We start from the raw sequence: 11,538 nt of genomic DNA on the forward strand, positions 1-11,538 counted from the left end.
TTGAGCACAAAGCCAGAAAAGTGCTGGTTCTCTTTGTGTGGGGTGACCTTGTTTTTGTTGCCCAAAGAGACCTGCTTCGGTCCAAAGCAGGCAATCACTGTAGCCATTGCTCATTTGGTGAAGTGAGCTCCTAACTGGCAGTGCAAGCCTTGGAAGGCATTGCTACTGATTACTTCTCCATTGCTTTATTCATTTGATGAGAGAGCGCTCTGTGGTGCATTGCTTTATTCACTGGGCCTTGGGTCAGACTGGGCTCACTCATGGGCCTTGCGAGCATTAGAGTTTGTTTAACATGTCACAAAAAAGGTTTTTTTTAGCTGCCAAAACGAAAATAAGGGCGCTGCGAAACTCCAGAATCTTCTTCTTCCTCCACCCTAAAAAAGTCCACCATCAAAGCATCAACAAAAAAAAAAAAACAAATGTCTCTCCTCACATTTCACTCTTTAAAATGGAAAAAGATATATTATCTATACCCCTATATAGTGTGCGAATAACTTTGAAAGATAGTCGTTGGATGAAGCCAATCCGACGGTGCAGATATGGCAAATCCGAGCACTACTGGCCGTTGGATATCATCTACATTCCACCAGATTTTGCCACATGTACAATCTAGAAGACTCCATGGTTGAACTTAAGCATAATGCACAAACCTCAAAACACAAGCACTTCTCCTTTGTTCTAGAATCTTCCGTATCATAATTGCCCAAATTGTTTTCTACATGAATTGCCATTATTAGTTTTTACTTGATGCTTTACAACGCACAATTCCATGAATCTTAAAATAGATTAGCTTTTTTATAAAAATTAATTGATTTTGAATGAGATGAACTATAAGCTACATCATGCATATATGACTCAAAGCTTACATGCTATAATGTGGTATTTATTCGTAATTTGGTTGCCAAATCTCATGCGTGCAATGCACGTGTACCTTACTGGTATGTGTATAAGTCCCATGTATTATAGAGATGAGAAATATATATTTACATGCTAAGATGGGGATATCAGGTTCCCGCCTTAAGCGAGAACGAAGGACCCTCGGCCTAAAGGGTCGAAGTTCTTGGGCTAGTCCAATAATTTTTTTCTAATTTTTTTCTTCATTGTTTGTTTTTCAAAATTTTCTTATTTTGTATTTATGTTATATTTTTTTTAATTTTTGTTACATTTTTCTTGTCTTATTTTTCAACTAACTTATATTCTTATTTTTATTTTCCCCATTTTCGTCTTTCCGCAATACGTGAGCATTTAGTTCTCTGAAGTACATGGACAACTCCATTTTGAAATACCCACTTCCGGATTTCACATGTGGTCGTTTGGTGCTTGCTGTATTTTTTCCTACGTTTTTTTATTTTGTTTTTCCTTTTCTCTATCAATCAGGGTTGGGTTTCTCCTGTTTTTTTCTTACCTTTTTAATTTTTAGTTTTTACATTTTTATATACTATTGTTTTTAATATATGGTAAGCGTTTTTGAAGTGTAAACTAAACAAAATTTTAATATACGATGAATTTTTTCATATACGGTGAACTTTTTTCAATGAACGGCTAATATAAATTTATAGTACACATTTTTCTTTAATATTTTTCATTTTCTGAAATAGGTTTTATTTATTTAGATCCTTAAAATCCAACAGTCAGTTTTTCGGAAAAACTGATTAGAAAACCGAAAAATAAGGGCGTGGCAGAACTCTGGAATCTTCTTCTTCCTCCACCCTAAAAAAGTCCACCATCAAAGCATCAACATAAAAACCAAATGTCCCTCCCTGCATTTCACTCTTTGAAATGAAAGAGATATATTATACTTGTGTATAAGTTCCATGTATTATAGAGACGAGAAATATAGATTTACACGCTAAGACGGGGATATCAGGTTTTCTACCTTCCCGCCTTAAGCGAGAACCAAGGACCCTTGGCCTAAAGGGTCGATGTTCTTGGGCTAGTCAAATAAAATTTCATTTTCTCATTTTTTGTCTTCATAGTTTGTTTTCAAAATTTTCTTATTCTGTATTTATGTTATCTTTTTCATTTTTGTTACATTTTTTGTCTTATTTTTCAACCAATTTGTATGCTTATTTTTATTTTTTCCTTTTCCTTTTTTTGGCAGTACGTGAGCATTTAGTTCTCTGAAGTACATGGACAATTCCATTTTGAAATACCCACTTCCGGGGTTCCCGTGTTGTCGTTGTTGCTTCATTGGCTGCTTGCTGTGTTTTTTTTCTCCTGCGGGTTTTTATTTTTGTTTTTTCTAAATTTTTCATTTTCATTTTTTATGCACTATAAATTTTCTTGTAATATATGGTAAGTATTTTTGAAATGTAAACTAATCAATTTTTTAATATATGATGAACTTTGTTCATATGCAGTGAACTTTTTTCAATGAACGGTGAACTATTTTCTAATACAAATTTTTCTTTAATATTTTACAATTTTTTGGAATAGGTTTTTTTTATTTAGATCCTTACAAAATCTAACAGTCAGTTTTTCGGAAAAACTGATTAGAAAAATAAAAAAAAAAAGACAAAGGAAAGCTGCGTACACTTGAGAGTGGGCTGGCCCATTAGCAAGGCCTCTTCTTCCTCTTCTTCTTTCAGCTTCCCTCAAAATACAAAAGGTCAAAAAAAAAAAAGAACATCGGCGCACGCGGCGGCCCAGGTACATCCACGGCGGTCGCTGCCTCCACTCCGACACCGCCGCCGGCTCTCCTTCCGGCGCCCCGTTCTCGCGGCGGCGGCGCCTCGTCCCCAGGTGCGGCCTCCTCTCCGGCACTTATGCTGCGAACCCACTGCCTGCCCACACTGCCCATCAGATTTGTTCCTAGTTCGGTAGATTTGTTCCTAGGCACGCCGTGTATTCTATCCGTGAATCAGATTCTAGTTATGTCCTCCAGACCTGCACCAAGTTTTCAGAGTACTTACGCATCCTGTTCTAGATAAATTTGGAATCTGATGTTGTGTTTATTGGGACATACTGTATGAAATACAGTAGCAGCAATGCTGGAACAGTATCGACGCACAAAACTGAACTTTTCTATACGAGATGAAGTTGAAACTTGTGATTTTAGTGGAGTAACAGGTCGGCGTCAGTGTATTGTTTGGTGTGAAATTTATAATGGTTCTAGATTTCACTTGCTGTCAAAATCTTGTTCAATTCCCAACTTCACCTGATCATGCTCTGTGTTAATTTGGTTGGTACTTATAAGCTGACTTTGATGCCATCTTCTGACAATCGGTTACTGGTTCATAAATTTATTCCGGGGATTTGTCATGTGTGAATGATATTACCCCGGTGGAACTTTGCATTTTGTAAGCCCGTGCACTTGAAACCCTGACTTCTTGTATTTTTGCGCGTCTAATCTGTTGCCTTTACCACATAAGTATACGACTCAAATGCTAACACCAGTTTTTTTTTTTCAAAAAGATAATTAACTCAGCCCCTATCATCTGATGTAAGACATTTGCATCGGGTATGTCGCAACTGTGCCGCACAAACTTTGGGACAAGTATATATATAGTTTCAATCACTTAAAAATGCGCTCACACATGACACGCAGGAAACATGGTAGTACAATATAGTTTGACACAGTACAGTAGACGCAAATCCATATATCAAAAGAAAAAAAGTCTGACACAAATCCATATCAAATAACTTGTTTGCGCTGAGAGCTAGCTAGCAGGCTCTATTTCCGAGCCTTGGTCCCTAATTTCGCAGTAGAGTTCGCGTGCTTGTTTCACAAGGGAATTGAGGGTGTCGACAGTGTCAGGTTTCGTCATCATCATCCCGGCAGCGAAAACCATGCAGCCCTCTAGATCCAGCATGGTCTCTGAAACACTAGACAGGGAGTCCATGAGGCTCTCCAGATTAGCTCGGTCGACACCGGCGCCGTTGCCCCTGAGTTTCTTCATTGCCGCTATCACCATCCTAGTGGTAAGCTTCATTGCTGTCAGGCTGTCGGCGGTGATGAGATCCCTGTTTAGCTGCACCATCTTTGTTGCAAGGCTGAATGCGACACATTCTCCTGGATCCGTAGCTTGTCCTAGCGAAATTGCATCGAGATCAAGGTGTAATTTGTCACATGCCGTCACACAGAGCGATAGCAGGGCAACATGCAGCTTGTGGTGTTGGTTTCGCCCAGGAGAGGGTGAAGCATTCTTCTTCTTGTTCCTTTTCTTCTTCTTGGTTTCGCTTTGGCTTTCGACGTCAGTATCTGATCTGGCATACTCAGGATTTTCTTCTTCTCCTGTTGATCCATGGCATATTTCTCTGAGTACCTGCAATGTTAATAACAATAGCGTAAAGTATGTATATTAGCATATATAGAATGAGTTGCTGCGGTTACTTCACAGTTGCAAAAAATAAAATAAAAATTGTTGTAGAGACCCAAAGAAGGAAGTGTGCCAATTGTCATGAAAGGGGAATGATTGAATGACAGGCAAGAGGAATATTCACCTTGGTTGTATATAAATAACAGAAATAAAGAAAGAAAGGAGTATGTTCGCCGTACCTCTGGCATCACACCTGTAATGGTGTTCTTGAGTGTGCTGAGATATTCACCGTCCTCAGCATACTGAATACATAGATGCTCCAGAATTTCTGCAGCATTTTTTCTGCATGTGTCGTTGTCTCCAACTTGTAAAAGTATTTTAGCAAGACCACCAACAAACTCATTATGTTCCTCCTTGGGGAGGAGGGTGGCGACGCTTTTGCTGCTGAGAAACAGCACCACCAGTGTTTCCCCTGCAGTCTTTCTGATGAAGGTGTTGTTGCTATCACCATTGATGAAGATGCTCACGAGCACCTTAGTTAGATTACCTCTGTTTGCAGTTTCATCAATGCATAGCTGCGTGAGGATCTGCATGGCCTTCATTTGCAGCTCTCCACCTTTACATTCTTCGCAGACAACAATTTTTTTCATGCTGCCGATTGATCCTTTGTCGCTTGAGATCTGTTGACGGAGGTCTGCCCCAGTGTCTCCCTTGGTATTCACAATCAGTCTAAGTATCACCCCAAGTGATCTCTCTACTACTTGGGTGGACCATGCACTATGACCTGCTTGGTGCACTATGTCGTAGCTAACAGGCGCCATGATCTTGGAGACAAGATGTTTGGTGTTGCTTATAATTGTGCAGTTGTCCTCACTGCCTGTAAGTCTCCAAAGGATACCCAGGCCAGTCAACAACAGCCCTTTGTAGCCATGGAACTGATTGGTTGTGCTCCTGTTAACCTTAGATGATGATGGCCGATCGATGCCATTATCTGACTTTGACTTTGATGAAGAAGAAATAGCAGTAGCAGTGTTCCTGCTCTTACTAAATTTTTGCCTGCAATACATGATACCGAACTTCAAATTGTTGTGCATCATAGTCACCACCTCAGAGAATGATGGATCGATGTCGCTGTCTGAGTCTGACTCTGATTCTGACTCCAAGTACTCTGGATTTGACTCAAATGACGAAGTATTGATGCTGCTGCTGCCTTGTTCCTGTTCTTGACAATTTTTTGTGTTTGGCGATGGTGACAGAGTCATCGCAGTGGCTTCTTTTCTGTTTGATGACGACGGCAATGGCTGATATGGCTGTAATAGGTGGTATTCTTCAAAGGTGTTGATGAGTGAAGATATGCATTGGATCCCTCGCGGGAACTGCTCCAAATGAATCCTGCCAGCAACATGCTTCACAATCCTCGCGGCAGCTTCCCGCACCTTTCTGTCGGATGAGCGTCGCGAATCCAGTGTCTGAAGCAGTCTGTGGAGAATGTCTATGGAAGATGCAGACCCTATCAACCGTTTTATCGTCCTGCGCTGCTTTTTATTATTATTCCTATCTTCCCACTTCTTCTTCCTCTCCTCACTCTTCTTGTTCCTCTCCTCATTCCCCTCTTTCTTCTTCGTATCCTTTTGAACCAAAGGAGCTCCAGTCTTTTCGTCTAAATCTAATTGTTGCTGTTGCTTTTCTTCTTCTTGTTTGATCAAATTAGGAGAATGCTGCCGGGTGAGTAGTCTGTCCAGTATTAGTGCCCCGGAAAGATAGCTATGAGGCGACTTGGACTCCATGAGTTCTACAGCATATGTGATGAGGTTCCTCTCTCTGGCAGATGATATCTTCGTGAAGCACCCCCTGCTGATTTCGCCCAGGTAGCCTAAAACTGCACGGTCACCATCTTCGAAGCCGTATGCTTGGCTCACTAGTTTCACTACCCTCTCCTCCAAGCACATCAACATGATTCTACACAGCCACAAGGCACTTTGGGCCAGACACATGGCGTACAAGACGTTATGCGCCGGATCCATGTTTACTCTACCCTCATCCGTGTCGCCGTAATGGTCGTGGTCCATTAGACCGCGTACCGAAATCCAAGCGGTGATGAGCATCCCAAGGAACAGGAAGAACGGTGCAAAATAGACACACATGATCAACACCATACTTTGAACCAGCGATAGAACTAGAAGAACGACTGCAACAACTCGATTCACCACTGCATGTTCCTGGTGATCACCGCGTACATTATCAGCCAGCTGCCAATTGCTCGTCCATAGATTCTTCATCGCCAAGCCCGAGAACCGAGCACCATAAGGGTCGACCCTTTCAATGAAAGAGGGGTCCATGCTGTTGCACGTACGTTCCAAGTTAGATACATGCTCGCTCTGTATATAAGCGAGCGACGAAAACAATTTTTTTTTCTTTTGAGAGAAATTAGAACAAGATGAATGATGGGCGCTATGGAAGAAACCTAGAATATCACAAAATCCTCCGGTGGTCAGATGAATGATGGGCTTAAAAAAAGATAACAGCAAGGAGGAAGGAAATCCTGATGACCAGAAATGGAATAGAGAAATGAATCAGAACACTTGGTTTTGTGAGCCTGTTGATCGCTGCTTTGGCTCACTTGTAGTTTCTCTTGGCGGTTGTTTGCTTTGTTTTGTTTTGATGTTTGCTGTTACAGTTTTGCTGCAGCTGAACCATTTTGTTATTTTGCACATGGATGCTGAAGCATGTTTGTTGTTCCGCTATCGTTCCATAGTGGAGCCGATCCATTTGGGATCGTATGGAAGAAAAAAAAACGAGAACAAGATTAAGTAACAAAGAAATCTCCAATATACTCTCTTCTTTTGCGTTACAAAGCCCACTGCAACGGTACCCTGGCAGTGGCAGGGTAGCCCTCGAAAACCCGTCGCTCATGACCCTAAGGCGTGTTTGGATTTCCCGCAAAAAAAAGGCGTGTTTGGATCAGCGTGCTTCTTTAGAATACACCTATAAAAAATACAGACGTCCGGTGGTCGGTTTCGTTTCCGACCGGAAATCAGTCATGACCGGTATAATACACCTGTAAATTTGACACCTCTGTATTGCAATACACCGCCTCCAAGCACGGCCTAAATAAAGCAATGGTGGGTGAATTAACGTGGGAAAAGCCCAGTAGCGGATCAATGAGGGGGTATTACCCACCTTCAGTAATGATCAATTTTTTTACCCACCTTCAGTATGTGGATGACACCGTGATCATGGTGGAGGTGTCAGAACTTGGTACTATCAACCTTAAGTTCCTACTCCTCTGCTTTGAGGCCATGTCGGGCCTCAAGATCAACTTCGAGAAGACCGAAGTGGTGATCACGTGTTACCCGCGTGAAGAGCAACAACGGATTGCAAGCAACTTAAATTGCAAGCTGTCCTCATTTTTTTATCACCTACCTTGGGATGTTGATCAGTAACATTAGGATCATGATCCTGGACTTTGACCCGCTAGTAGGTTAAGGCTGAGCCGTGGTGCGGGAGGTTCACCTCCAAGGGGAGCAAGACTGTGGTCATCGACTCTTACCTCTCGAGCCTCCTCATGTTTATGATGGGCTTGTATATCCTCTCAGAGGGGGTTCATGGTGCCTTTGACAAGTAGCTCTTGCGCTTCTTTTGGCGGGGGTTCAACGGGTGTTAGAAGTACCATATGATGAAGTGGCTTGATATCTGGTTCCCCAAAGAGCAGGGGGTCTGGGTATTCTGGCGTCTCGGCCCACAAATGCGGCCCTCATGCTGAAGTCAGTTTGGCGGATCCTTAGGGACAAGGGGGGCTATGGTTTCAACTTATTAAATCTATGTATCTCCAAGGCCGCCCCCTATTAGGTTGTGATCATCGGGAGGGATCCCAGTTCTGGGAATCCCTTCAAATGATTAAGCATGAGATCCTCCTGGGTACTGGCATCTCCATGGGTGATGGAGGGGGTACCTCTTTTGGCTTGATCCGTGGCTCGATAAGATCTCGCTTAGCGCCAACTTCCCGGCCCTTTTCATGATTTGCTCCGATCCGATGCTCTTAGTAGCCTCGGCGGTTTGCAATAGGAATGGGAACATCTTGTTCCAACAAACATTCTGACCCGATGAAACTTAGCATGGACCAAGTTATGGCAGGCCCTTTCGGTTTCGCTGTCAACGACCCTAGACGTCGTGTCATGGCACCTTGCCCCCTCGGGGCTCTTCTTTGTCGAGTTGGCATACCACGCTCTATGTTGGTCCACGACCCATGCCTAGTCCACTCCTCTGTGGACAGCTCCACTGCAATTGAAAACAAAGTTTTTTTTATAGCAGTTGCTCTGTGACCGCCTCCTGTTGGTTACAGAGGTGGGAAAGGGACATTGACTTGGCAATGTCCTTTGTCCCATTTGCATGGTTCCTGAGTTAGGGACCCATATTTTCTTCACTTGTTCCGCCTCCCATGTCTTGTGGAGTTTGTCGATGAGGCCTAAGTGGCAGGCCTCGGGCCTGGGTGAATTCTTAGATATCCACGTGCACCGTCGGGAGGAGGAGGCACCTCTTCTGGTTGGTGTTTGCAGCTAAGGCTTGGACCTTATGGATTACACATAATAAGATGATCACTGAGAGGGTCTTCTTGCAACATGCTTGACTTTGTGTTTAAATTATTGGTACTTTTGCAGCAGTTGCATCCGCTTTGTAGGTGGCAGGACAGAGACCGGCTAGGTGGCATCCTGGATGGTCTTCAGGTGGTCAATTGTCAGCTCGCCTCACCCCCTAGCACTTGATTCCTGTCTTTAAGGAGTCATGCGACGCCTTTCCTTTTCACTTTTAGGCATGCCTTGTGTTGTTGCCCCATCAGTCCTCTTGTTTACTTTCCTTGTACCTAGATCACTTGTTGTTTGGACATGGTTGATGCTTTATTTATAAAGCAGGGCGAATGCCTATTTCGAGACGGGATTTTATTACTGTGCCCCTGGTTCGTTAGTTGTACTCATTCATCCCCACTCTATTAATTTTTGCTTACTTTTCCCCACTCCCTTGCCCGAAACCCTGAGTACAGGTTACAACGAACGTTGCCGTCGTGTCAATGCCTTTGACCGTTAACTCTGACGAGTGGGACCGCGTAGGGCCGAGTACACCTTTGACCGTTTACCCGTATAGTGGTTTCGTATGCTGACCGTACAGTGGTACTCATATACGTGGGCACATGCAACTGACCGCGGTCATGGGGTAGCACGTGTCCATGGGACATGCCCAAAACGTCCCATCGTATAAAAGAGGGGGAACCAACTCGCGGCGCATCGCCCCTACCATTCCCCCCAGGGGTTTCCCCCAAATCCACTCCCTGCCGCATCATCTTTCTCTCCCCCACCAGCGTCGTCTCGCTTTCCTTCACTGCCTCCACCGCACCGTCTCGCTCTCCCCCACCGCATCCTCTTCCTCACCTTCATCGCCTCCATCTGTCCGATGGCCGAAGCTCGTGGCGACGCCGGCGCAGCGGCCGGAGATGTGGTGGAGCTACAGGGCACGGTGACTGCGGATGTCGGCGGCTTCCACGGCGGTGCGGGGAAACTCGTAACCGCTGCGGATGTGGAGAAGGAGGTGGCGGGCTCCGCCTTAGCGCTGCAGAAGGTGACGGCGTCGAGCGGCGCAGTTCATCCCGATACCCCTGATGCGTAGCCTGGCGAGGAGCAGGAGGTATTTGCACTTGCTTTAGGATATTAGCTTGTAGAGTTAGTTGCATTGGTTAGATTGTGATTCATAAGGTAGTTTAGATGGTTAGAGTAGTTTGTTTGACGGATGGGCTGGGGTTTTCTCTATTGGGGGGATGGGGTTTTTTGTACTATGGTTTGTTGGATAAATTCGTTGCAAAAATGCTAGATAGATCTGTATGAGAGATAGGGATCTCTATGCTTCAATTCTACATAGACGTATGCTTATTAGATTTGTTTTTAATGCTCACAGATTGGGGTTTTTCATGCTACAGACATGTATGCTTATTAGATTGGGTCCCTATTAGATTTGTTTTCGAATGCTACTCAGATTGGGGTTTTGAATGTTATATGACCAAATGGAATCCACTGATCAAGAAGTTATTTGATTCATTAGTATATAAATTTGTCCATAATATGTAGTTATATTAGCTCTGTTGTTCAATGTGTGTGCATGACAATGAAAAATGCAAATAGGATCATAGTATATTGGGAGTATATTAGCCCTATGATCAATGTGTCATGTGTGCATGTCTTAATTTTCAATTGGCTTCTGTATTTACTAGTGATGGATGTAATTGTATATTCAGGAGGATGATGGTTGGGGGGGGGGGGGGGGGAGAGGAAGCTGGCCCAGTACGACCCGTACGATGCAAAGTTTAGTGATGACGAAGAATATGAGGTAAGCCTACTTGAAATTTAGATTGTTCATTTAGTTCCTTTGACATGGTGTATATGAATCTATAATGTATTAATGTAATTCATTCATGTGTGCAGTATGATTCCGGAGAAGATGTGTACAAGGGCAACGTCACGTCCTTCACAGCGAAGGAGGTGGAGAAGATCAAGGCCAAGGGAGTTGCTTCCTTCTACAACCGTAAGATCAAGAAGTGGCACTGCCCCTACTGCACCACCAAGCCAAAGCCAAAGGATGGCCGCTTTGATCACCTTGTGTCTCATGCAGAGGATGTAGCGATTCGCGGGGAGGACTACATGATAAGTGGGTAGCATGCTGCCCCCGTGAAGGCCCTGACTCCGGCGTTTATGGTGTGATGAACTGAATCTATGGTGATGGTAGTAATGTATTATGCTATCTATATTTTTCTGTCCTTAAGTTTGCCTGTGGTGTATGGTTAGTTCTGTTTAGATGTTGTGAACTATGAGTTTAGGTGCTGCAATGATCACACATGTTGTTTCAGTGTTGCTTCACTGATCAGACATGCTGCTGTTTCTCACCAGTTTATGTGCTGCAATGACCATGTTGTTTGAGTGTTGCTTCACTGATCAGACATGCTGCTTTTTCACTGATCATAAAGGGGTATTATCCTAATTATTTGTACTCCCTCCATTCCCTTATACAAGGCCACAAACTCATATTACAGGTACCAAGATAAAACTTAATGACTCCTTTGCAAGTCAACTTTTCTTTTCGTTATCCGGGATCATTAATACACCACAAGCATGCAACGAATGAATGGGAAGGAAGTGGCTGAGTGTCATTATGACTACATGCATGTAAGTATTAATAAGTTGCTAGTACGAGGAAACATCATTAATTTTTGCCTCGATTACTGTTGGTGGCCTTGTAT

At 43.5% G+C, this 11,538-nt stretch overlaps 1 long non-coding RNA gene across 1 annotated transcript; it reads left to right on the top strand.

The window, feature by feature from the left end:
• The first annotated feature begins 1,089 nt into the window (after positions 1–1,089).
• Positions 1,090–11,229, top strand: LOC120966856 (uncharacterized). The gene is made up of 3 exons (XR_005761025.3): positions 1,090–2,742; positions 10,540–10,631; positions 10,727–11,229. It is a non-coding gene; the product is annotated as an uncharacterized lncRNA (long non-coding RNA).
• The last annotated feature ends 309 nt before the right edge of the window (positions 11,230–11,538 follow it).

This window comes from Aegilops tauschii, chromosome 1, assembly GCF_002575655.3.
Source record: "Aegilops tauschii subsp. strangulata cultivar AL8/78 chromosome 1, Aet v6.0, whole genome shotgun sequence".
Classification (NCBI taxonomy): domain Eukaryota; kingdom Viridiplantae; phylum Streptophyta; class Magnoliopsida; order Poales; family Poaceae; genus Aegilops; species Aegilops tauschii.